Below are 25700 nucleotides of genomic sequence, written 5' to 3' on the forward strand. Positions count from 1 at the left end.
GAAAGAGGAATCACCCTCGATAACCACGACCGACTAGCTATACTACAGAGATATCATCAGGAGTACTTAGCGAGGTGTCACCCTCGGTACCCGATAGTATCGCTGTAGCGTCGTACAACGAAGGGGGGTGAATGTGCTGTGTCGGGTCTGCCTCGTCGATCAGAGATCGAGATTTGAAAACAAGCGGGGCAACTGATCTACGGGGTCAGAGGGGATGACTGCTCCACCTATACTAAGCAGGTTTATAGTACCAGACTGAAAGTAGCAGTTCATCAAAAACAGGCTATGCATCAGATATAGGAGCTAACTACAACAGTAGCAAAATACTAATGCAAGCAGTAGGAAGAAAGACATAGGCGATATAGGAATGATCAAGGGGAATTTTCTTGCCTTGCTGCTCTGCGGCAAAGGACTGATCGGCAGGGTCATAGATGTACCCGGCAGCAGCGTCAGTCTCGGGGTCTACCGGTAAGAAGAGGGGGAAGAAACAATAAATAATAGCACCGATGCAACACAAAGCATGACATGGGAAGATGCAGGCTAGACATGAACTAACGCAGCAACATCCGTCATAGACGGGTCGGAAGAATATCTGACGATATTTTCCGGGCCTCGGGCTACTACCGGTTACACTGGAAACGATGGAAAAGTTCCATGTTTGCTATGCTAGGGACGCGTGACACACGAACGGGCCGTGTATCCGGGTTCGTCTCGCTTTGCCGATCAACTTTCATGTTGAAAATATCTCGATCTGACTTACGGATTATTTAATATTAATTTTCAAAGTTTTATTAATTATTTAGGAATTAAAAACAGATTTAAATGATTTAATAAAATCCCATTACGGCATCATCGCGATGTCATGCTGACATCACATTTGACTGGTCAACTGACCAGCGGGTCCCGAACGTCATAGGCACAAGTTTTTATTAAGATTAATTATTAATTAATGAGATTAATTTAGTGGGGGACCGGCGTGTCATACTCTAATTATTCTAATTAATTAATTTAACTAAATATATCTATTTATTTATTTATTTAATAAAAACATTATTTTTCTAATTTATATCAACTATCGCTTGGGGCCTCCCTGTCATAGACCCGGGTGCATTGGCCCCACCGGTAAGTGACCCTAGGCCATTTACACATTTTAATCACAATTAAATAACCATACAAATGTCGTATCTCTCCACAGGCCTATATACACAAACACATACATAATACGGGTATCGAATACATACATACATACATACGGAATACAACATTTGATTTTATTCATTTTTCTTTTCTCTCAACACTCATCTCTCCCTGTTAAACAGAGAGAGAACTCTCTCTGCTAACACCACCTAGAGGAACCAAATACTCAAATCCTCCTACCGGAGTCCACCGTCGACGGATCGAGGCCCCGTTTGCCGGAACGGAACCGGGACGTCGAGGAGAACGACAAGGTGGGAGGAGCCCGAGGAGGGGCTCACCGACGGTGACGTGACGGCCCGGTGAAGCTGGAGTTCGCACGAAGATGACGGTGGAGACGGCGTGGAGGCGGTGACAGTGACGGTGACGATGGTGGTGACGTGCCGGCGAGGGGGGGCCGGTCGGATCCGGTCGGATCCGGTGAGTTGGTGATGCCTCCCTGCCCGGTCCCTCCCGGACCGAGCGGGAGATGGCCGACGGGGGCCGGGGCTCGCCGCGGGGAGGAGGAGGCCGAGGGGCGGCCGGGGCTCGCCGCGGGAGGAGGTGGCCGAGGGGCGGCCGGGGAGGAGGATGAGGGGAGGGGTCGCCGCGGGAGGGAGGGGGGCGTGGGGTGGGGCGGCTCGGTGGAGGAGGTGGCCGTGGGGGGGAAGGAGGCCCCCGGCGGGAGGAGGAGTGGCCGCCGGGGGGCTGCCGACGGGAGGAGGAGTGGTCTCCGGCTGGGGAGGGAGAGGGGCGAGGTGGAGGCGATCTGGGAGGGAGAGGCGAGAGAGGCAGAGGGCTCGTGGGAGGGGAGGAGGCCACGGGATGGGGAGGGTCACGAGAGGGATGGGAGAGAGCGCGTGGGATGGGGCGAGGCCCTCGTGGGGGAGGGACTGGCGACGTGGGAGTGCCGGTGGAGTGGGGTGGGGCCCCCCCACGAGGGGGGTGGCTGGCGGCGGTGTGGGAAAGGGAGGGAGTAGCGAGGGGAGGGGGTCTGGTCGCCACGGCGGGGTTAGGGTTTGGCCGGTTGGGCCCTTTTTGGCCTAGCTGGGCCGGTTGGGGGGGGGGGGGGTTGTTCCTTTTTTTTGATTTGTTTTGTTTTGTTTTACCTTTTTCCTTTTTATTATTTCTTTCTTTCAGTTTTCTTTCTTTCTTTTATCATTATTATTTCTTTAATACTTTCCTTTTATATATATATCCTTTAAATACTTGTAATGAACCGATAAAGTGCTTCCCTTTGCTTTCAAATCATCGATCCGGACAGACGCGAATCCACGCTGGTCTGTGATGGGAATTCGATGACGTGGCATCATTAGCGGTTGATCACTTTAGCTTAATTACAATCACTACTCTAGCAAAAGTCGAGGATGTCACAACCTATACTTAGATAATTATCCTCGAAGTAACATAATTAGCTCCAAAAATACATTCTTATCTAATTATCCTCCAAAATGACATATTTAACCCAAGTTAGCTCCGAAACGACATATAGTTAGCTAGGCTTCCACCTAAATGACATAATTAGCTTGATTAGCTCTAAAATGACCTATTTAATAATAAATGACCTACAGTTCCCTAAGTTCTCTCCTAAATGACATAATAAGGCTAACTTATCTCCAAGATGACATATTCCCCCTAACTTAGGTATTAAATGGCCTATAATTAGATTAGCTAGATCCAAAATGGCGTAATAAGCATAGTTTGCTCCGGAATGACCTATTTTACCCAAGTTAGCTCCGAAATGACCTATAGTTAGCTAGGCTTCCATCTAAATGACATAATTAGCTTAGTTAGCTCCAAAATGGTCTATTTAATAAAACATGACTTATAGTTAGCTAATGATCCTCGAAATGACATAATTAGCTCCAAAATGACATATACTTAGCTAATTATCATCGAAATGACATAATAAGGCTAACTTAGCTCCAAGAGGACCTATTCCCCCTAACTTAGGTATTAAATGGCCAATAATTAGGTTAGCTAGATCCAAAATGGCTTAATAAGCATAGTTTGCTCCAGAATGACTTATTTTACCCAAGTTAGCTCCAAAATGACCTATAGTTAGCTAGGCTTCCACCTAAATAACATAATTAGCTTAGTTAGCTCCAAAATGGTCTATTTAATAAAATATGACCTATACTTAGCTAATTATCCTTGAAATGACATAATTAGCTCCAACATGACATATACTTAGCTAATTATCCTTGAAATGACATAATAAGGCTAACTTAGCTCCAAGATGACCTATTCCCCCTAACTTAGGTATTAAATGGGCTATAATTAGCTTAGCTAGATCCAAAATGGCTTAATAAGCATAGTTTGCTCCGGAATGACCTATTTTACCGAAGTTAGCTCCAAAATGACCTATTGTTAGCTAGGCTACCACCTAAATGACATAATTAGCTTAGTTAGCTCCAAAATGGCCTATTTAATAAAACATGACCTATACTTAGATAATTATCCTCGAAATTATATAATTAGCTCCAAAATGACATATACTTAGCTAATTATCCTCGAATTGACATAATAGGGCTAACTTAGCTCCAAGATGACCTATTCCCCCTAACTTAGGTATTAAATGGCCTATAATTAGCTTAGCTAGATCCAAAATGGCGTAATAAGCATAGTTTGCTCCGGAATGACCTATTTTACCCAAGTTAGCTCCAAAATGACCTGTAGTTAGCTAGGCTTCCACCTAAATGACATAATTAGCTTAGTTAGCTCCAAAATGGTCTATTTAATAAAACATGACCTATACTTAGATAATTATCCTCGAAATTACATAATTAGGTCCAAAATGACATATACTTACCTAATTATCCTCGAAATGACATATTAAGGCTAACTTAGATCCAAGATGACCTATTCCCCCTAACATAGGTATTAAATGGCCTATAATTAGCTTAGCTAGATCCCAGATGGCTTAATAAGCATAGTTTGCTCCGGAAAGACCTATTTTACCCAAGTTAATTCCGAAATGATCTATAGTTAGCTAGGCTTTCACATGAATGACATAATTAGCTTAGTTAGCTCCAAAATGGTCTATTTAATAAAACATGACCTATACTTAGCTATTTATCCTCGAACTGACATAATTAGCTCGAAAAATGCATTCTTAGCTAATTAATCTCCAAAACGACATATTGAACCCAAGTTAGCTCCGAAACGACATATAGTTAGCTAGGCTTCCACCTAAATGTCATAATTAGCTTAGTAAGGCTAACTTAGCTCCAAGATGACCTATTCCCCCTAACTTAGGTATTAAATGGCCTATAATTAGCTTAGCTAGATCCAAAATGGCTTAATAAGCATAGTTTGCTCCGGAATGACCTATTTTACCCAAGTTAGCTCCGAAATGACCTATAGTTAGCTAGGCTTCCATCTAAATGACATAATTAGCTTAGTTAGCTCCAAAATGGTCTATTTAATAAAACATGACCTATACTTAGCTAATGATCCTCGAAATGACATAATTAGCTCCAAAATGACATATACTTAGCTAATTATCATCAAAATGACAAAATAAGGCTAACTTAGCTCCAAGATGACCTATTCCCCCTAACTTAGGTATTAAATGGCCTATAATTACGTTAGCTAAATCCAAAATGGCTTAATAAGCATAGTTTGCTCTGGAATGACTTATTTTACCCAAGTTAGCTCCAAAATGACCTGTAGTTAGCTAGGCTTCCACCTAAATGACATAATTAGCTTAGTTAGCTCCAAAATGGTCTATTTAATAAAACATGACCTATACTTAGCTAATTATCCTTGAAATGACATAATTAGCTCCAAAATGACATATACTTAGCTAATTATCCTCGAAATGACATAATAAGGCTAACTTAGCTCCAAGATGACCTATTCCCCCTAACTTAGGTATTAAATAGGCTATAATTAGCTTAGCTAGATCCAAAATGGCTTAATAAGCATAGTTTGCTCCGGAATGACCTATTTTACCCAAGTTTGCTCCGAAATGGCCTATAGTTAGCTAGGCTTTCACCTAAATAACATAATTAGCTTAGTTAGCTCCAAAATTGTCTATTTAATAAAACATGACCTATACTTAGATAATTATCCTCGAAGTAACATAATTAACTCCAAAAATGCATTCTTAGCTAATTATCCTCCAAAATGACATATTTAACCCAAGTTAGCTCCGAAACGACATATAGTTAGCTAGGCTTCCACCTAAATGACATAATTAGCTTGATTAGCTCTAAAATGACCTATTTAATAATAAATGACCTATAGTTCCCTAAGTTCTCTCCTAAATGACATAATAAGGCTAACTTAGCTCCAAGATGACATATTCCCCATAACTTAGGTATTAAATGGCCTATAATTAGATTAGCTAAATCCAAAATGGCGTAATAAGCATAGTTTGCTCCGGAATGACCTATTTTACCCAAGTTAGCTCCGAAATGACCTATAGTTAGCTAGGCTTCCATCTAAATGACATAACTGGCTTAGTTAGCTCCAAAATAGTCTATTTAATAAAACATGACCTATAGTTAGCTAATGATCCTCGAAATGACATAATTAGCTCCAAAATGACATATACTTAGCTAATTATCATCGAAATGACATAATAAGGCTAACTTAGCTCCAAGATGACCTATTCCCCCTATCTTAGGTATTAAATGGCCTATAATTAGGTTAGCTAGATCCAAAATGGCTTAATAAGCATAGTTTGCTCCGGAATGACTTATTTTACCCAAGTTAGCTCCAAAATGACCTATAGTTAGCTAGGCTTCCACCTAAATGACATAATTAGCTTAGTTAGCTCCAAAATGGTCTATTTAATAAAACATGACCTATACTTAGCTAATTATCCTTGAAATGACATAATTAGCTCCAAAATGACATATACTTAGCTAATTATCCTTGAAATGACATAATAAGGCTAACTTAGCTCCAAGATGACCTATTCCCCCTAACTTAGGTATTAAATGGGCTATAATTAGCTTAGCTAGATCCAAAATGGCTTAATAAGCATAGTTTGCTCCGGAATGACCTATTTTACCCAAGTTAGCTCTGAAATGACCTATAGTTAGCTAAGCTTCCACCTAAATGACATAATTAGCTTAGTTAGCTCCAAAATGGCCTATTTAATAAAACATGACCTATACTTAGATAATTATCCTCGAAATTACATAATTAGCTCCAAAATGACATATACTTAGCTAATTATCCTCGAATTGACATAATAAGGCTAACTTAGCTCCAAGATGACCTATTCCCCCTAACTTAGGTATTAAATGGCCTATAATTACGTTAGCTAGATCCAAAATGGCTTAATAAGCATAGTTTGCTCTGGAATGACTTATTTTACCCAAGTTAGCTCCAAAATGACCTATAGTTAGCTAGGCTTCCACCTAAATAACATAATTAGCTTAGTTAGCTCCAAAATGGTCTATTTAATAAAATATGACCTATACTTAGCTAATTATCCTTGAAATGACATAATTAGCTCCAACATGACATATACTTAGCTAATTATCCTTGAAATGACATAATAAGGCTAACTTAGCTCCAAGATGACCTATTCCCCCTAACTTAGGTATTAAATGGGCTATAATTAGCTTAGCTAGATCCAAGATGGCTTAATAAGCATAGTTTGCTCCGGAATGACCTATTTTACCGAAGTTAGCTCCAAAATGACCTATTGTTAGCTAGGCTACCACCTAAATGACATAATTAGCTTAGTTAGCTCCAAAATGGCCTATTTAATAAAACATGACCTATACTTAGATAATTATCCTCGAAATTATATAATTAGCTCCAAAATGACATATACTTAGCTAATTATCCTCGAATTGACATAATAGGGCTAACTTAGCTCCAAGATGACCTATTCCCCCTAACTTAGGTATTAAATGGCCTATAATTAGCTTAGCTAGATCCAAAATGGCGTAATAAGCATAGTTTGCTCCGGAATGACCTATTTTACCCAAGTTAGCTCCAAAATGACCTGTAGTTAGCTAGGCTTCCACCTAAATGACATAATTAGCTTAGTTAGCTCCAAAATGGTCTATTTAATAAAACATGACCTATACTTAGATAATTATCCTCGAAATTACATAATTAGGTCCAAAATGACATATACTTAGCTAATTATCCTCGAAATGACATATTAAGGCTAACTTAGATCCAAGATGACCTATTCCCCCTAACATAGGTATTAAATGGCCTATAATTAGCTTAGCTAGATCCCAGATGGCTTAATAAGCATAGTTTGCTCCGGAAAGACCTATTTTACCCAAGTTAATTCCGAAATGATCTATAGTTAGCTAGGCTTTCACATGAATGACATAATTAGCTTAGTTAGCTCCAAAATGGTCTATTTAATAAAACATGACCTATACTTAGCTATTTATCCTCGAACTGACATAATTAGCTCGAAAAATGCATTCTTAGCTAATTAATCTCCAAAACGACATATTGAACCCAAGTTAGCTCCGAAACAACATATAGTTAGCTAGGCTTCCACCTAAATGTCATAATTAGCTTAGTAAGGCTAACTTAGCTCCAAGATGACCTATTCCCCCTAACTTAGGTATTAAATGGCCTATAATTAGCTTAGCTAGATCCAAAATGGCTTAATAAGCATAGTTTGCTCCGGAATGACCTATTTTACCCAAGTTAGCTCCGAAATGACCTATAGTTAGCTAGGCTTCCATCTAAATGACATAATTAGCTTAGTTAGCTCCAAAATGGTCTATTTAATAAAACATGACCTATACTTAGCTAATGATCCTCGAAATGACATAATTAGCTCCAAAATGACATATACTTAGCTAATTATCATCAAAATGACAAAATAAGGCTAACTTAGCTCCAAGATGACCTATTCCCCCTAACTTAGGTATTAAATGGCCTATAATTACGTTAGCTAAATCCAAAATGGCTTAATAAGCATAGTTTGCTCTGGAATGACTTATTTTACCCAAGTTAGCTCCAAAATGACCTGTAGTTAGCTAGGCTTCCACCTAAATGACATAATTAGCTTAGTTAGCTCCAAAATGGTCTATTTAATAAAACATGACCTATACTTAGCTAATTATCCTTGAAATGACATAATTAGCTCCAAAATGACATATACTTAGCTAATTATCCTCGAAATGACATAATAAGGCTAACTTAGCTCCAAGATGACCTATTCCCCCTAACTTAGGTATTAAATAGGCTATAATTAGCTTAGCTAGATCCAAAATGGCTTAATAAGCATAGTTTGCTCCGGAATGACCTATTTTACCCAAGTTTGCTCCGAAATGGCCTATAGTTAGCTAGGCTTTCACCTAAATAACATAATTAGCTTAGTTAGCTCCAAAATTGTCTATTTAATAAAACATGACCTATACTTAGATAATTATCCTCGAAGTAACATAATTAACTCCAAAAATGCATTCTTAGCTAATTATCCTCCAAAATGACATATTTAACCCAAGTTAGCTCCGAAACGACATATAGTTAGCTAGGCTTCCACCTAAATGACATAATTAGCTTGATTAGCTCTAAAATGACCTATTTAATAATAAATGACCTATAGTTCCCTAAGTTCTCTCCTAAATGACATAATAAGGCTAACTTAGCTCCAAGATGACATATTCCCCCTAACTTAGGTATTAAATGGCCTATAATTAGATTAGCTAAATCCAAAATGGCGTAATAAGCATAGTTTGCTCCGGAATGACCTATTTTACCCAAGTTAGCTCCGAAATGACCTATAGTTAGCTAGGCTTCCATCTAAATGACATAATTAGCTTAGTTAGCTCCAAAATGGTCTATTTAATAAAACATGACCTATAGTTAGCTAATGATCCTCGAAATGACATAATTAGCTCCAAAATGACATATACTTAGCTAATTATCATCGAAATGACATAATAAGGCTAACTTAGCTCCAAGATGACCTATTCCCCCTATCTTATGTATTAAATGGCCTATAATTAGGTTAGCTAGATCCAAAATGGCTTAATAAGCATAGTTTGCTCCGGAATGACTTATTTTACCCAAGTTAGCTCCAAAATGACCTATAGTTAGCTAGGCTTCCACCTAAATGACATAATTAGCTTAGTTAGCTCCAAAATGGTCTATTTAATAAAACATGACCTATACTTAGCTAATTATCCTTGAAATGACATAATTAGCTCCAAAATGACATATACTTAGCTAATTATCCTTGAAATGACATAATAAGGCTAACTTAGCTCCAAGATGACCTATTCCCCCTAACTTAGGTATTAAATGGGCTATAATTAGCTTAGCTAGATCCAAAATGGCTTAATAAGCATAGTTTGCTCCGGAATGACCTATTTTACCCAAGTTAGCTCTGAAATGACCTATAGTTAGCTAAGCTTCCACCTAAATGACATAATTAGCTTAGTTAGCTCCAAAATGGCCTATTTAATAAAACATGACCTATACTTAGATAATTATCCTCGAAATTACATAATTAGCTCCAAAATGACATATACTTAGCTAATTATCCTCGAATTGACATAATAAGGCTAACTTAGCTCCAAGATGACCTATTCCCCCTAACTTAGGTATTAAATGGCCTATAATTACGTTAGCTAGATCCAAAATGGCTTAATAAGCATAGTTTGCTCTGGAATGACTTATTTTACCCAAGTTAGCTCCAAAATGACCTATAGTTAGCTAGGCTTCCACCTAAATGACATAATTAGCTTAGTTAGCTCCAAAATGGTCTATTTAATAAAACATGACCTATACTTAGCTAATTATCCTTGAAATGACATAATTAGCTCCAAAATGACATATACTTAGCTAATTATCCTCGAAATGACATAATAAGGCTAACTTAGCTCCAAGATGACCTATTCCCCCTAACTTAGGTATTAAATAGGCTATAATTAGCTTAGCTAGATCCAAAATGGCTTAATAAGCATAGTTTGCTCCGGAATGACCTATTTTACCCAAGTTTGCTCCGAAATGGCCTATAGTTAGCTAGGCTTTCACCTAAATAACATAATTAGCTTAGTTAGCTCCAAAATTGTCTATTTAATAAAACATGACCTATACTTAGATAATTATCCTCGAAGTAACATAATTAACTCCAAAAATGCATTCTTAGCTAATTATCCTCCAAAATGACATATTTAACCCAAGTTAGCTCCGAAACGACATATAGTTAGCTAGGCTTCCACCTAAATGACATAATTAGCTTGATTAGCTCTAAAATGACCTATTTAATAATAAATGACCTATAGTTCCCTAAGTTCTCTCCTAAATGACATAATAAGGCTAACTTAGCTCCAAGATGACATATTCCCCCTAACTTAGGTATTAAATGGCCTATAATTAGATTAGCTAAATCCAAAATGGCGTAATAAGGATAGTTTGCTCCGGAATGACCTATTTTACCCAAGTTAGCTCCGAAATGACCTATAGTTAGCTAGGCTTCCATCTAAATGACATAATTAGCTTAGTTAGCTCCAAAATGGTCTATTTAATAAAACATGACCTATAGTTAGCTAATGATCCTCGAAATGACATAATTAGCTCCAAAATGACATATACTTAGCTAATTATCATCGAAATGACATAATAAGGCTAACTTAGCTCCAAGATGACCTATTCCCCTTATCTTAGGTATTAAATGGCCTATAATTAGGTTAGCTAGATCCAAAATGGCTTAATAAGCATAGTTTGCTCCGGAATGACTTATTTTACCCAAGTTAGCTCCAAAATGACCTATAGTTAGCTAGGCTTCCACCTAAATGACATAATTAGCTTAGTTAGCTCCAAAATGGTCTATTTAATAAAACATGACCTATACTTAGATAATTATCCTCGAAATTATATAATTAGCTCCAAAATGACATATACTTAGCTAATTATCCTCGAATTGACATAATAGGGCTAACTTAGCTCCAAGATGACCTATTCCCCCTAACTTAGGTATTAAATGGCCTATAATTAGCTTAGCTAGATCCAAAATGGCGTAATAAGCATAGTTTGCTCCGGAATGACCTATTTTACCCAAGTTAGCTCCAAAATGACCTGTAGTTAGCTAGGCTTCCACCTAAATGACATAATTAGCTTAGTTAGCTCCAAAATGGTCTATTTAATAAAACATGACCTATACTTAGATAATTATCCTCGAAATTACATAATTAGGTCCAAAATGACATATACTTAGCTAATTATCCTCGAAATGACATATTAAGGCTAACTTAGATCCAAGATGACCTATTCCCCCTAACATAGGTATTAAATGGCCTATAATTAGCTTAGCTAGATCCCAGATGGCTTAATAAGCATAGTTTGCTCCGGAAAGACCTATTTTACCCAAGTTAATTCCGAAATGATCTATAGTTAGCTAGGCTTTCACATGAATGACATAATTAGCTTAGTTAGCTCCAAAATGGTCTATTTAATAAAACATGACCTATACTTAGCTATTTATCCTCGAACTGACATAATTAGCTCGAAAAATGCATTCTTAGCTAATTAATCTCCAAAACGACATATTGAACCCAAGTTAGCTCCGAAACAACATATAGTTAGCTAGGCTTCCACCTAAATGTCATAATTAGCTTAGTAAGGCTAACTTAGCTCCAAGATGACCTATTCCCCCTAACTTAGGTATTAAATGGCCTATAATTAGCTTAGCTAGATCCAAAATGGCTTAATAAGCATAGTTTGCTCCGGAATGACCTATTTTACCCAAGTTAGCTCCGAAATGACCTATAGTTAGCTAGGCTTCCATCTAAATGACATAATTAGCTTAGTTAGCTCCAAAATGGTCTATTTAATAAAACATGACCTATACTTAGCTAATGATCCTCGAAATGACATAATTAGCTCCAAAATGACATATACTTAGCTAATTATCATCAAAATGACAAAATAAGGCTAACTTAGCTCCAAGATGACCTATTCCCCCTAACTTAGGTATTAAATGGCCTATAATTACGTTAGCTAAATCCAAAATGGCTTAATAAGCATAGTTTGCTCTGGAATGACTTATTTTACCCAAGTTAGCTCCAAAATGACCTGTAGTTAGCTAGGCTTCCACCTAAATGACATAATTAGCTTAGTTAGCTCCAAAATGGTCTATTTAATAAAACATGACCTATACTTAGCTAATTATCCTTGAAATGACATAATTAGCTCCAAAATGACATATACTTAGCTAATTATCCTCGAAATGACATAATAAGGCTAACTTAGCTCCAAGATGACCTATTCCCCCTAACTTAGGTATTAAATAGGCTATAATTAGCTTAGCTAGATCCAAAATGGCTTAATAAGCATAGTTTGCTCCGGAATGACCTATTTTACCCAAGTTTGCTCCGAAATGGCCTATAGTTAGCTAGGCTTTCACCTAAATAACATAATTAGCTTAGTTAGCTCCAAAATTGTCTATTTAATAAAACATGACCTATACTTAGATAATTATCCTCGAAGTAACATAATTAACTCCAAAAATGCATTCTTAGCTAATTATCCTCCAAAATGACATATTTAACCCAAGTTAGCTCCGGAACGACATATAGTTAGCTAGGCTTCCACCTAAATGACATAATTAGCTTGATTAGCTCTAAAATGACCTATTTAATAATAAATGACCTATAGTTCCCTAAGTTCTCTCCTAAATGACATAATAAGGCTAACTTAGCTCCAAGATGACATATTCCCCCTAACTTAGGTATTAAATGGCCTATAATTAGATTAGCTAAATCCAAAATGGCGTAATAAGCATAGTTTGCTCCGGAATGACCTATTTTACCCAAGTTAGCTCCGAAATGACCTATAGTTAGCTAGGCTTCCATCTAAATGACATAATTAGCTTAGTTAGCTCCAAAATGGTCTATTTAATAAAACATGACCTATAGTTAGCTAATGATCCTCGAAATGACATAATTAGCTCCAAAATGACATATACTTAGCTAATTATCATCGAAATGACATAATAAGGCTAACTTAGCTCCAAGATGACCTATTCCCCCTATCTTATGTATTAAATGGCCTATAATTAGGTTAGCTAGATCCAAAATGGCTTAATAAGCATAGTTTGCTCCGGAATGACTTATTTTACCCAAGTTAGCTCCAAAATGACCTATAGTTAGCTAGGCTTCCACCTAAATGACATAATTAGCTTAGTTAGCTCCAAAATGGTCTATTTAATAAAACATGACCTATACTTAGCTAATTATCCTTGAAATGACATAATTAGCTCCAAAATGACATATACTTAGCTAATTATCCTTGAAATGACATAATAAGGCTAACTTAGCTCCAAGATGACCTATTCCCCCTAACTTAGGTATTAAATGGGCTATAATTAGCTTAGCTAGATCCAAAATGGCTTAATAAGCATAGTTTGCTCCGGAATGACCTATTTTACCCAAGTTAGCTCTGAAATGACCTATAGTTAGCTAAGCTTCCACCTAAATGACATAATTAGCTTAGTTAGCTCCAAAATGGCCTATTTAATAAAACATGACCTATACTTAGATAATTATCCTCGAAATTACATAATTAGCTCCAAAATGACATATACTTAGCTAATTATCCTCGAATTGACATAATAAGGCTAACTTAGCTCCAAGATGACCTATTCCCCCTAACTTAGGTATTAAATGGCCTATAATTACGTTAGCTAGATCCAAAATGGCTTAATAAGCATAGTTTGCTCTGGAATGACTTATTTTACCCAAGTTAGCTCCAAAATGACCTATAGTTAGCTAGGCTTCCACCTAAATGACATAATTAGCTTAGTTAGCTCCAAAATGGTCTATTTAATAAAACATGACCTATACTTAGCTAATTATCCTTGAAATGACATAATTAGCTCCAAAATGACATATACTTAGCTAATTATCCTCGAAATGACATAATAAGGCTAACTTAGCTCCAAGATGACCTATTCCGCCTAACTTAGGTATTAAATAGGCTATAATTAGCTTAGCTAGATCCAAAATGGCTTAATAAGCATAGTTTGCTCCGGAATGACCTATTTTACCCAAGTTTGCTCCGAAATGGCCTATAGTTAGCTAGGCTTTCACCTAAATAACATAATTAGCTTAGTTAGCTCCAAAATTGTCTATTTAATAAAACATGACCTATACTTAGATAATTATCCTCGAAGTAACATAATTAACTCCAAAAATGCATTCTTAGCTAATTATCCTCCAAAATGACATATTTAACCCAAGTTAGCTCCGAAACGACATATAGTTAGCTAGGCTTCCACCTAAATGACATAATTAGCTTGATTAGCTCTAAAATGACCTATTTAATAATAAATGACCTATAGTTCCCTAAGTTCTCTCCTAAATGACATAATAAGGCTAACTTAGCTCCAAGATGACATATTCCCCCTAACTTAGGTATTAAATGGCCTATAATTAGATTAGCTAAATCCAAAATGGCGTAATAAGGATAGTTTGCTCCGGAATGACCTATTTTACCCAAGTTAGCTCCGAAATGACCTATAGTTAGCTAGGCTTCCATCTAAATGACATAATTAGCTTAGTTAGCTCCAAAATGGTCTATTTAATAAAACATGACCTATAGTTAGCTAATGATCCTCGAAATGACATAATTAGCTCCAAAATGACATATACTTAGCTAATTATCATCGAAATGACATAATAAGGCTAACTTAGCTCCAAGATGACCTATTCCCCTTATCTTAGGTATTAAATGGCCTATAATTAGGTTAGCTAGATCCAAAATGGCTTAATAAGCATAGTTTGCTCCGGAATGACTTATTTTACCCAAGTTAGCTCCAAAATGACCTATAGTTAGCTAGGCTTCCACCTAAATGACATAATTAGCTTAGTTAGCTCCAAAATGGTCTATTTAATAAAACATGACCTATACTTAGCTAATTATCCTTGAAATGACATAATTAGCTCCAAAATGACATATACTTAGCTAATTATCCTTGAAATGACATAATAAGGCTAACTTAGCTCCAAGATGACCTATTCCCCCTAACTTAGGTATTAAATGGGCTATAATTAGCTTAGCTAGATCCAAAATGGCTTAATAAGCATAGTTTGCTCCGGAATGACCTATTTTACCCAAGTTAGCTCTGAAATGACCTATAGTTAGCTAAGCTTCCACCTAAATGACATAATTAGCTTAGTTAGCTCCAAAATGGCCTATTTAATAAAACATGACCTATACTTAGATAATTATCCTCGAAATTACATAATTAGCTCCAAAATGACATATACTTAGCTAATTATCCTCGAATTGACATAATAAGGCTATCTCAGATCCAAGATGACCAATTCCCCCTAACTTAGGTATTAAATGGTCTATAATTACCTTAGCTACATCCAAAATGGCTTAATAAGCATAGTTAGCCCCGAAATGACCTATTTTACCCAAGTTAGCTCCGAAATGACCTATAGTTAGCTAGGCTTCCACCTAAATGACATAATTAGCTTAGTTAGCTCCAAAATGGTCTATTTAATAAAACATGACCTATACTTAGCTATTTATCCTCGAACTGACATAATTAGCTCCAAAAATGCATTCTTAGCTAATTATCCTCCAAAATGACATATTTAACCCAAGTTAGCTCCGAAACGACACATAGTTAGCTAGGCTTCCACCTAAATGACATAATTAGCTTGATTAGCTCTAAAATGACCTACTTAATAATAAATGACCTATAGTTCGCTAAGTTCTCTCCTAAATGACATAATAAGGCTAAGTTCGCTCCAAGATGACATATTCCCCCTAACATAGGTATTAAATGGCCTATAATTAGATTAGCTAGATCCAAAATGGCGTAATAAGCATAGTTTGCTCCGGAATGACCTATTTTACCCAAGTTAGCTCCGAAATGACCTATAGTTAGCTAGGCTTCCATCTAAATGACATAATTAGCTTAGTTAGCTCCAAAATGGACTATTTAATAAAACATGACCTATACTTAGCTAATTATCCTCGAAATAATATAATTAGCTCCAACATGACATATACTTAGCTAATTATCCTCGAAATAACATAATAAGGCTAACTTAGCTCCAAGATGACATATTCCCCCTAACTTAGGTATTAAATGGCCTATAATTAGCTTAGCTAGATCCAAAATGGCTTAATAAGCATAGTTTGCTCCGGAATGACCTATTTTACCCAAGTTAGCTCCAAAATGACCTGTAGTTAGCTAGGCTTCCACCTAAATGACATAATTAGCTTAGTTAGCTCCAAAATGGTCTATTTAATAAAACATGACCTATATTTAGATAATTATCCTCGAAATGACATAATTAGCTCCAAAATGACATATACTTAGCTAATTATCCTCGAAATGACATAATAAGGCTAACTTAGCTCCAAGATGACCTATTTTCCCTAACTTAGGTATTAAATGGCCTATAATTAGCTTAGCTACATCCAAAATGGCTTAATAAGCATAGTTTGCTCCGGAATGACCTATTTTACCCAAGTTAGCTCCGAAATGACCTATAGTTAGCTAGGCTTTCACCTAAATGACATAATTAGCTTATTAGCTCCAAAATGGTCTATTTAATAAAACATGACCTATACATAGATAATTATCCTCGAAATTACATAATTAGCTCCAAAATGACATATACTTAGCTAATTATCCTCGAAATGACATATTAAGGCTAACTTAGATCCAAGATGACCTATTCCCCCTAACATAGGTATTAAATGGCCTATAATTAGCTTAGCTAGATCCCAAATGGCTTAATAAACATAGTTTGCTCCGGAAAAACCTATTTTACCCAAGTTAATTCCGAAATGATCTATAGTTAGCTAGGCTTTCACCTGAATGACATAATTAGCTTAGTTAGCTCCAAAATGGTCTATTTAATAAAACATGACCTATACTTAGATAATTATCCTCGAAATTACATAATTAGCTCCAAAATGACATATACTTAGCTAATTATCCTCGAATTGACATAATAAGGCTAACTTAGATCCAAGATGACCTATTCCCCCTAACTTAGGTATTAAATGGTCTATAATTACCTTAGCTAGATCCAAAATGGCTTAATAAGCATAGTTAGCCCCGAAATGACCTATTTTACCCAAGTTAGGTCCGAAATGACCTATAGTTAGCTAGGCTTCCACCTAAATGACATAATTAGCTTAGTTAGCTCCAAAATGGTCTATTTAATAAAACATGACCTATACTTAGCTATTTATCCTCGAACTGACATAATTAGCTCCAAAAATGCATTCTTAGCTAATTATCCTCCAAAATGACATATTTAACCCAAGTTAGCTCCGAAACGACATATAGTTAGCTAGGCTTCCACCTAAATGACATAATTAGCTTGATTAGCTCTAAAATGACCTATTTAATAATAAATGACCTATAGTTCGCTAAGTTCTCTCCTAAATGACATAATAAGGCTAACTTCGTGTTGGGGAACGTCGCATGGGAAACAAAAAATTTCCTACGCGCACGAAGACCTATCATGGTGATGTCCATCTACGAGAGGGGATGAGTGATCTACGTACCCTTGTAGATCGTACAGCAGAAGCGATTAGAGATCGCGGTTGATGTAGTTGAACGTCCTCACGTCCCTCGATCCGCCCCGCGAACAATCCCGCGATCAGTCCCACGATCTAGTACCGAACGGACGGCACCTCCGCGTTCAGCACACGTACAACTCGACGATGATCTCGGCCTTCTTGATCCAGCAAGAGAGACGGAGAGGTAGAAGAGTTCTCCGGCAGCGTGACGGCGCTCCGGAGGTTGGTGATGATCTCGTCTCAGCAGGGCTCCGCCCGAGCTCCGCAGAAACGCGATCTAGAGGAAAAACTATGGAGGTATGTGGTCGGGCAGCCGTGAGAAAGTCGTCTCAAATCTGCCCTAAAAGCCCCATATATATAGGAGGAGGGAGGGGGACTTTGCCTTGGGGTCCAAGGGAACCCCAAGGGGTCGGCCGATGCCAGGGGGGAGGACTCTCCCCCCCAAACCGAGTCCTACTTGGTTTGGTGGGAGGGAGTCCTTCCCCCTTCCCACTTCCCCTCCTTTTTTTTTCTTCTTTGATTTTTCTTCCTTGGCGCATAGGATTTGGTGGGCTGTCCCACCAGCCCACTAAGGGCTGGTGTGACCCCCCCAAATACCTATGGGCTTCCCCGGAGTGGGTTGCCCCCTCCGGTGAACCCCCGGAACCCATTCGTCATTCCCGGTACATTCCCGGTAACTCCGAAAACCTTCCGGTAATCAAATGAGGTCATCCTATATATCAATCTTCGTTTCCGGACCATTCCGGAAACCCTCGTGACGTCCGTGATCTCATCCGGGACTCCGAACAACATTCGGTAACCAACCATATAACTCAAATACGCATAAAACAACGTCGAACCTTAAGTGTGCAGACCCTGCGGGTTCGAGAACTATGTAGACATGACCCGAGAGACTCCTCGGTCAATATCCAATAGCGGGACCTGGATGCCCATATTGGATCCTACATATTATACGAAGATCTTATCGTTTGAACCTCAGTGCCAAGGATTCGTATAATCCCGTATGTCATTCCCTTTGTCCTTCGGTATGTTACTTGCCCGAGATTCGATCGTCAGTATCCGCATACCTATTTCAATCTCGTTTACCGGCAAGTCTCTTTACTCGTTCCGTAATACAAGATCCCGCAACTTACACTAAGTTACATTGCTTGCAAGGCTTGTGTGTGATGTTGTCTTACCGAGTGGGCCCCGAGATACCTCTCCGTCACACGGAGTGACAAATCCCAGTCTTGATCCATACTAACTCAACTAACACCTTCGGAGATACCTGTAGAGCATCTTTATAGTCACCCAGTTACGTTGCGACGTTTGATACACACAATGCATTCCTCCGGTGTTAGTGAGTTATATGATCTCATGGTCATAGGAATAAATACTTGACACGCAGAAAACAGTAGCAACAAAATGACACGATCAACATGCTACGTCTATTAGTTTGGGTCTAGTCCATCACGTGATTCTCCTAATGACGTGACCCAGTTATCAAGCAACAACACCTTGTTCATAATCAGAAGACACTGACTATCATCGATCAACTGGCTAGCCAACTAGAGGCATGCTAGGGACGGTGTTTTGTCTATGTATCCACACATGTAAATGTGTCTTCATTCAATACAATTATAGCATGGATAATAAACTATTATCTTGATACAGGAATTATAATAATAACTATACATTTATTATTGCCTCTAGGGCATAATTCCAACAGTCTCCCACTTGCACTAGAGTCAATAATCTAGCCCTCACATCACCATGTGAATTACATTGTAATAAATCTAACACCCATACAGTTCTGGTGTCGATCATGCTTTGGCCGTGGAAGAGGTTTAGTCAGCGGGTCTGCTACATTCAGATCCGTGTGCACTTTGCATATATTTACGTCCTCCTCCTCGACGTAGTCGCGGATGAGGTTGAAGCGTCGTTTGATGTGTCTGGTCTTTTTGTGAAACCTTGGTTCCTTTGCTAAGGCAATGGCACCAGTGTTGTCACAGAACAAGGTTATTGGATCCAGTGCACTTGGCACCACTCCAAGATCCGTCATGAACTGCTTCATCCAGACACCCTCCTTAGCCGCCTCTGAGGCAGCCATGTACTCTGCTTCACATGTAGAATCTGCTACGACGCTTTGCTTGGAACTGCACCAGCTTACTGCACCCCCATTAAGAATAAATACGTATCCGGTTTGCGACTTAGAGTCGTCCGGATCTGTGTCAAAGCTTGCATCGACGTAACCCTTTACGGCGAGCTCTTCGTCACCTCCATACACGAGAAACATCTCCTTAGTCCTTTTCAGGTACTTCAGGATATTCTTGACCGCCGTCCAGTGATCCACTCCTGGATTACTCTGGAACCTACCTGCCATACTTATGGCCAGGCTAACATCCGGTCTAGTGCACAGCATTGCATACATGATAGAGCCTATGGCTGAAGCATAGGGGACGGAGCGCATATGCTCTCTATCTTCATCAGTTGCTGGGCACTGAGTCTTACTCAATCTCGTACCTTGTAACACTGGCAAGAACCCTTTCTTGGACTGTTCCATTTTGAACCTCTTCAAAACTTTATCAAGGTATGTGCTTTGTGAAAGTCCTATCAGGCGTTTTGATCTATCCCTATAGATCTTAATGCCTAGAATGTAAGCAGCTTCTCCTAGGTCCTTCATAGAGAAACTTTTATTCAAGTAACCTTTTATGCTTTCCAAAAGCTCTACGTTGTTTCCAATCAGTAATATGTCATCCATATATAATATTAGAAACGCCACAGAGCTCCCACTCACTTTCTTGTAAATACAAGATTCTCCAACCACTTGTATAAACCCAAATGCTTTGATCACCTCATCAAAGCGTTTGTTCCAACTCCGAGATGCTTGCACCAGTCCATAAATGGATCGCTGGAGCTTGCATACTTTGTCAGCATTTTTAGGATCGACAAAACCTTCGGGTTGCATCATATACAACTCTTCCTTAAGGAAACCGTTAAGGAACGCCGTTTTGACATCCATCTGCCAGATTTCATAATCGAAAAATGCAGCTATTGCTAACATGATTCTGACGGACTTAAGCATCGCTACGGGAGAGAAAGTCTCATCGTAGTCAATTCCTGGAACTTGTAAAAAAACCCTTTGCCACAAGTCGAGCTTTATAAACGGTCACATTACCGTCAGCGTCCGTCTTCTTCTTAAAGATCCATTTGTTCTGCATAGCCTTGCGGCCCTCAGGCAGTATCTCCAAAGTCCACACTTTGTTCTCATACATGGATCCTATCTCGGATTTCATGGCTTCTAGCCATTTGTTGGAATCTGGCCCCACCATTGCTTCTTCAGAATTTGCAGGTTCATTGTTGTCTAACAACATGATTGATAAGACGGGATTACCGTACCACTCTGGAGCAGCGCGTGATCTCGTCGACCTACGTGGTTCAACAGAAACTTGAACTGGAGTTTCATGATCATCATCATTAACTTCCTCCTTAACCGGCGTCGCAATGACAGAGGTTTCCCCTTGCCCTGCGCCACCATCCAGAGGGATGAAAGGTTCGACAACCTCGTCAAGTTCTATCTTCCTCCCACTCAATTCTCTCGAGAGAAACTCCTTCTCGAGAAAAGTTCCGTTCTTAGCAACAAATACTTTGCCTTCGGATTTGAGATAGAAGGTGTACCCAACTGTCTCTTTCGGGTAACCTATGAAGACGCATTTTTCCGCTTTGGGTTCCAGCTTTTCAGGCTGAAGCTTTTTGACATAAGCATCACATCCCCAAACTTTAAGAAACGACAACTTTGGTCTTTTTCCATACCACAGTTCGTATGGTGTCGTCTCAACGGATTTTGATGGTGCCCTATTTAAAGTGAATGCAGCTGTTTCTAATGCATAACCCCAAAAAGATAATGGCAAATCAGTAAGAGACATCATAGATCGCACCATCTCTAACAAAGTACGATTACGACGTTCGGACACACCATTACGCTGTGGTGTTCCAGGCAGTGTTAACTGCGAAACAATTCCACATTGTCTTAAGTGAGTACCAAACTCGAAACTCAGATACTCACCCCCACGATCAGACCGCAGGAACTTGATCTTCTTGTTGCGATGATTTTCCACTTCACTCTGAAATTGCTTGAACTTTTCAAATGTTTCAGACTTGTGCTTCATCAAGTAGACATAACCATATCTACTTAGATCGTCAGTGAAGGTGAGAAAATAACGATATCCGCCGCGTGCCTCCACGCTCATTGGACCACATACATCGGTATGTATGATTTCCAACAAGTCACTTGCACGCTCCATTGTTCCGGAGAACGGAGTCTTAGTCATCTTGCCCATGAGGCATGGTTCACACGTGTCAAGTGAATCAAAGTCAAGTGACTCCAAAAGTCCATCAGCATGGAGCTTCTTCATGCGCTTTACACCAATATGACCCAAGCGGCAGTGCCACAAAAATATGGCGCTATCATTGTTTACTCTAACTCTTTTGGTCTCAATGTTATGTATATGCGTATCTCTATCAAGATTCAATATGAACAATCCTCTCACATTCGGTGCATGACCATAAAAGATGTTACTCATAGAAATAGAACAACCATTATTCTCAGACTTAAAAGAGTAACCGTCTCGCAATAAACAAGATCCAGATATAATGTTCATGCTCAACGCAGGCACTAAATAACAATGATTTAAGTTCATCACTAATCCCGATGGTAGTTGAAGTGACACGGTGCCGACGGCGATTGCATCAACCTTGGAACCGTTTCCTACGCGCATCGTCACTTCGTCTTTCGCCAGCCTTCGTCTATTCCGCAGTTCCTGCTTCGAGTTGCAAATGTGAGCAACAGAACCGGTATCGAATACCCAGGCACTACTACGAGAGCTGGTTAAGTACACATCAATAACATGTATATCAAATATACCTGATTTTTCTTTGCCCGCCTTCTTATCTGCCAGATACTTGGGGCAATTGCGCTTCCAGTGACCCATACCCTTGCAATAGAAGCACTCTGTTTCAGGCTTAGGTCCAGCCTTGGGTTTCTTCGGCGGATTGTCAATAGGCTTGCCGCTCTTCTTCGAATTGCCCTTCTTGCCTTTGCCGTTTCTCTTGAAACTAGTGGTCTTGCTTACCATCAACACTTGATGTTCTTTACGGAGTTCAGACTCTGCGACTTTCAGCATCGCAAACAACTCGCCGGGAGACTTGTTCATCCCTTGCATGTTGTAGTTCAACACAAAGCCTTTATAGCTTGGCGGCAGTGATTGAAGGATTCTGTCAGTGATAGCTTCTTGCGGGAGTTCAATCCCCAGTTCAGCTAGACGGTTTGAGTACCCAGACATTTTGAGCACATGTTCACTGACACACGAGTTTTCCTCCATCTTGCAAGCATAGAATTTATCGGAGGTCTCATACCTCTCGATCCGGGCGTTCTTCTGAAAGATAAACTTCAACTCCTGGAACATCTCAAATGCTCCATGACGCTCAAAGCGACGTTGAAGTCCCGGTTCTAAGCCATACAAGACTGCACATTGAACTATTGAGTAGTCCTCCTTACGCGCTAACCAAGCGTTCTTAACATCCTGATCAGCCGTAGCGGGTGGTTCATCTCCTAGCGCAGCATTAAGGACATAATCCTTCTTTCCAGCTTGTAAGATTAGCTTAAGATTACGAGCCCAATCTACAAAGTTGCTTCCATCATCTTTCAACTTAGCTTTCTCTAGGAACGTATTAAAATTGAGGATGACACTTGCGTGAGCCATGATCTACAACACAAATATATTCAAAGTGGACTTTAGACTATGTTCAAGATAATTAGAGTTCAACTTAATCAAATTATATGCTAAACTCCCACTCAAAAAGTACATCTCTCTAGTCATTTGAGTGGTTCATGATCCACTTACACTATCCCAAGTCCGATCATCACGTGAGTCGAGAGTAGTTTCAGTGGTAAGCATCCCTATGCTAATCATATCAACTATATGATTCATGATCGACCTTTCGGTCTCATGTGTTCCGAGGCCATGTCTGCACATGCTAGGCTCGTCAAGCTTAACCCGAGTGTTCCGCGTGCGCAACTGTTATTCACCTGTTGTATGTGAACGTTGAGTCTATCACACCTGATCATCACGTGGTGTCTCGAAACGACGAACTGTAGCAACGGTGCACAGTCGGGGAGAACACAATTTCGTCTTGAAATTTTAGTGAGAGATCACCTCATAATGCTACCGTCGTTCTAAGCAAAATAAGGTGCATAAAAGGATTAACATCACATGCAATTCATAAGTGACATGATATGGCCATCATCACGTGCTTCTTGATCTCCATCACCAAAGCACCGGCACGATCTTCTTGTCACCGGCGCCACACCATGATCATCCATCAACGTGTCGCCATCGGGGTTGTCGTGCTACTTATGCTATTACTACTAAAGCTACATCCTAGCAAAATAGTAAACGCATCTGCAAGCACATATGTTAGTATAAAGACAACCCTATGGCTCCTGCCGGTTGCCGTACCATCGACGTGCAAGTCGATATTTCTATTACAACATGATCATCTCATACATCCAATATGTCACATCACATCATTGGCCATATCACATCACAATCATACCCTGCAAAAACAAGTTAGACGTCCTCTAATTTTGTTGTTGCATGTTTTACGTGGTGACCAAGGGTATCTAGTAGGATCGCATCTTACTTACGCAAACACCACAACGGAGATATATGAGTTTCTATTTAACCTCATCCAAGGACCTCCTCGGTCAAATCCGATTCAACTAAAGTTGGAGAAACCGTCACTTGCCAGTCATCTTTGAGCAAAGGGGGTTACTCGTAACGATGAAACCAGTCTCTCGTAAGCGTACGAGTAATGTCGGTCCAAGCCGCTTCAATCCAACAATACCGCGGAATCAAGAAAAGACTAAGGAGGGCAGCAAAACGCACATCACCGCCCACAAAACCTTTTGTGTTCTACTCGAGAAGACATCTACGCATGAACCTAGCTCATGATGCCACTGTTGGGGAACGTCGCATGGGAAACAAAAATTTTCCTACGCGCACGAAGACCTATCATGGTGATGTCCATCTACGAGAGGGGATGAGTGATCTACGTACCCTTGTAGATCGTACAGCAGAAGCGATTAGAGATCGCGGTTGATGTAGTGGAACGTCCTCACGTCCCTCGATCCGCCCCGCGAACAATCCCGCGATCAGTCCCACGATCTAGTACCGAACGGACGGCACCTCCGCGTTCAGCACACGTACAGCTCGACGATGATCTCGGCCTTCTTGATCCAGCAAGAGAGACGGAGAGGTAGAAGAGTTCTCCGGCAGCGTGACGGCGCTCCGGAGGTTGGTGATGATCTCGTCTCAGCAGGGCTCCGCCCGAGCTCCGCAGAAACGCGATCTAGAGGAAAAACTATGGAGGTATGTGGTCGGGCAGCCGTGAGAAAGTCGTCTCAAATCTGCCCTAAAAGCCCCATATATATAGGAGGAGGGAGGGGGACCTTGCCTTGGGGTCCAAGGGAACCCCAAGGGGTCGGCCGAGCCAGGGGGGAGGACTCTCCCCCCCCCAAACCGAGTCCTACTTGGTTTGGTGGGAGGGAGTCCTTCCCCCTTCCCACTTCCCCTCCTTTTTTTTTCTTCTTTGATTTTTCTTCCTTGGCGCATAGGATTTGGTGGGCTGTCCCACCAGCCCACTAAGGGCTGGTGTGAACCCCCCAAATACCTATGGGCTTCCCCGGAGTGGGTTGCCCCCTCCGGTGAACCCCCGGAACCCATTCGTCATTCCCGGTACATTCCCGGTAACTCCGAAAACCTTCCGGTAATCAAATGAGGTCATCCTATATATCAATCTTCGTTTCCGGACCATTCCGGAAACCCTCGTGACGTCCGTGATATCATCCGGGACTCCGAACAACATTCGGTAACCAACCATATAACTCAAATACGCATAAAACAACGTCGAACCTTAAGTGTGCAGACCCTGCGGGTTCGAGAACTATGTAGACATGACCCGAGAGACTCCTCGGTCAATATCCA

The sequence above is a fragment of the Hordeum vulgare genome, chromosome 4H (assembly GCF_904849725.1).
Source record: "Hordeum vulgare subsp. vulgare chromosome 4H, MorexV3_pseudomolecules_assembly, whole genome shotgun sequence".
In the NCBI taxonomy this organism is placed as follows: Eukaryota; Viridiplantae; Streptophyta; class Magnoliopsida; order Poales; family Poaceae; genus Hordeum; species Hordeum vulgare.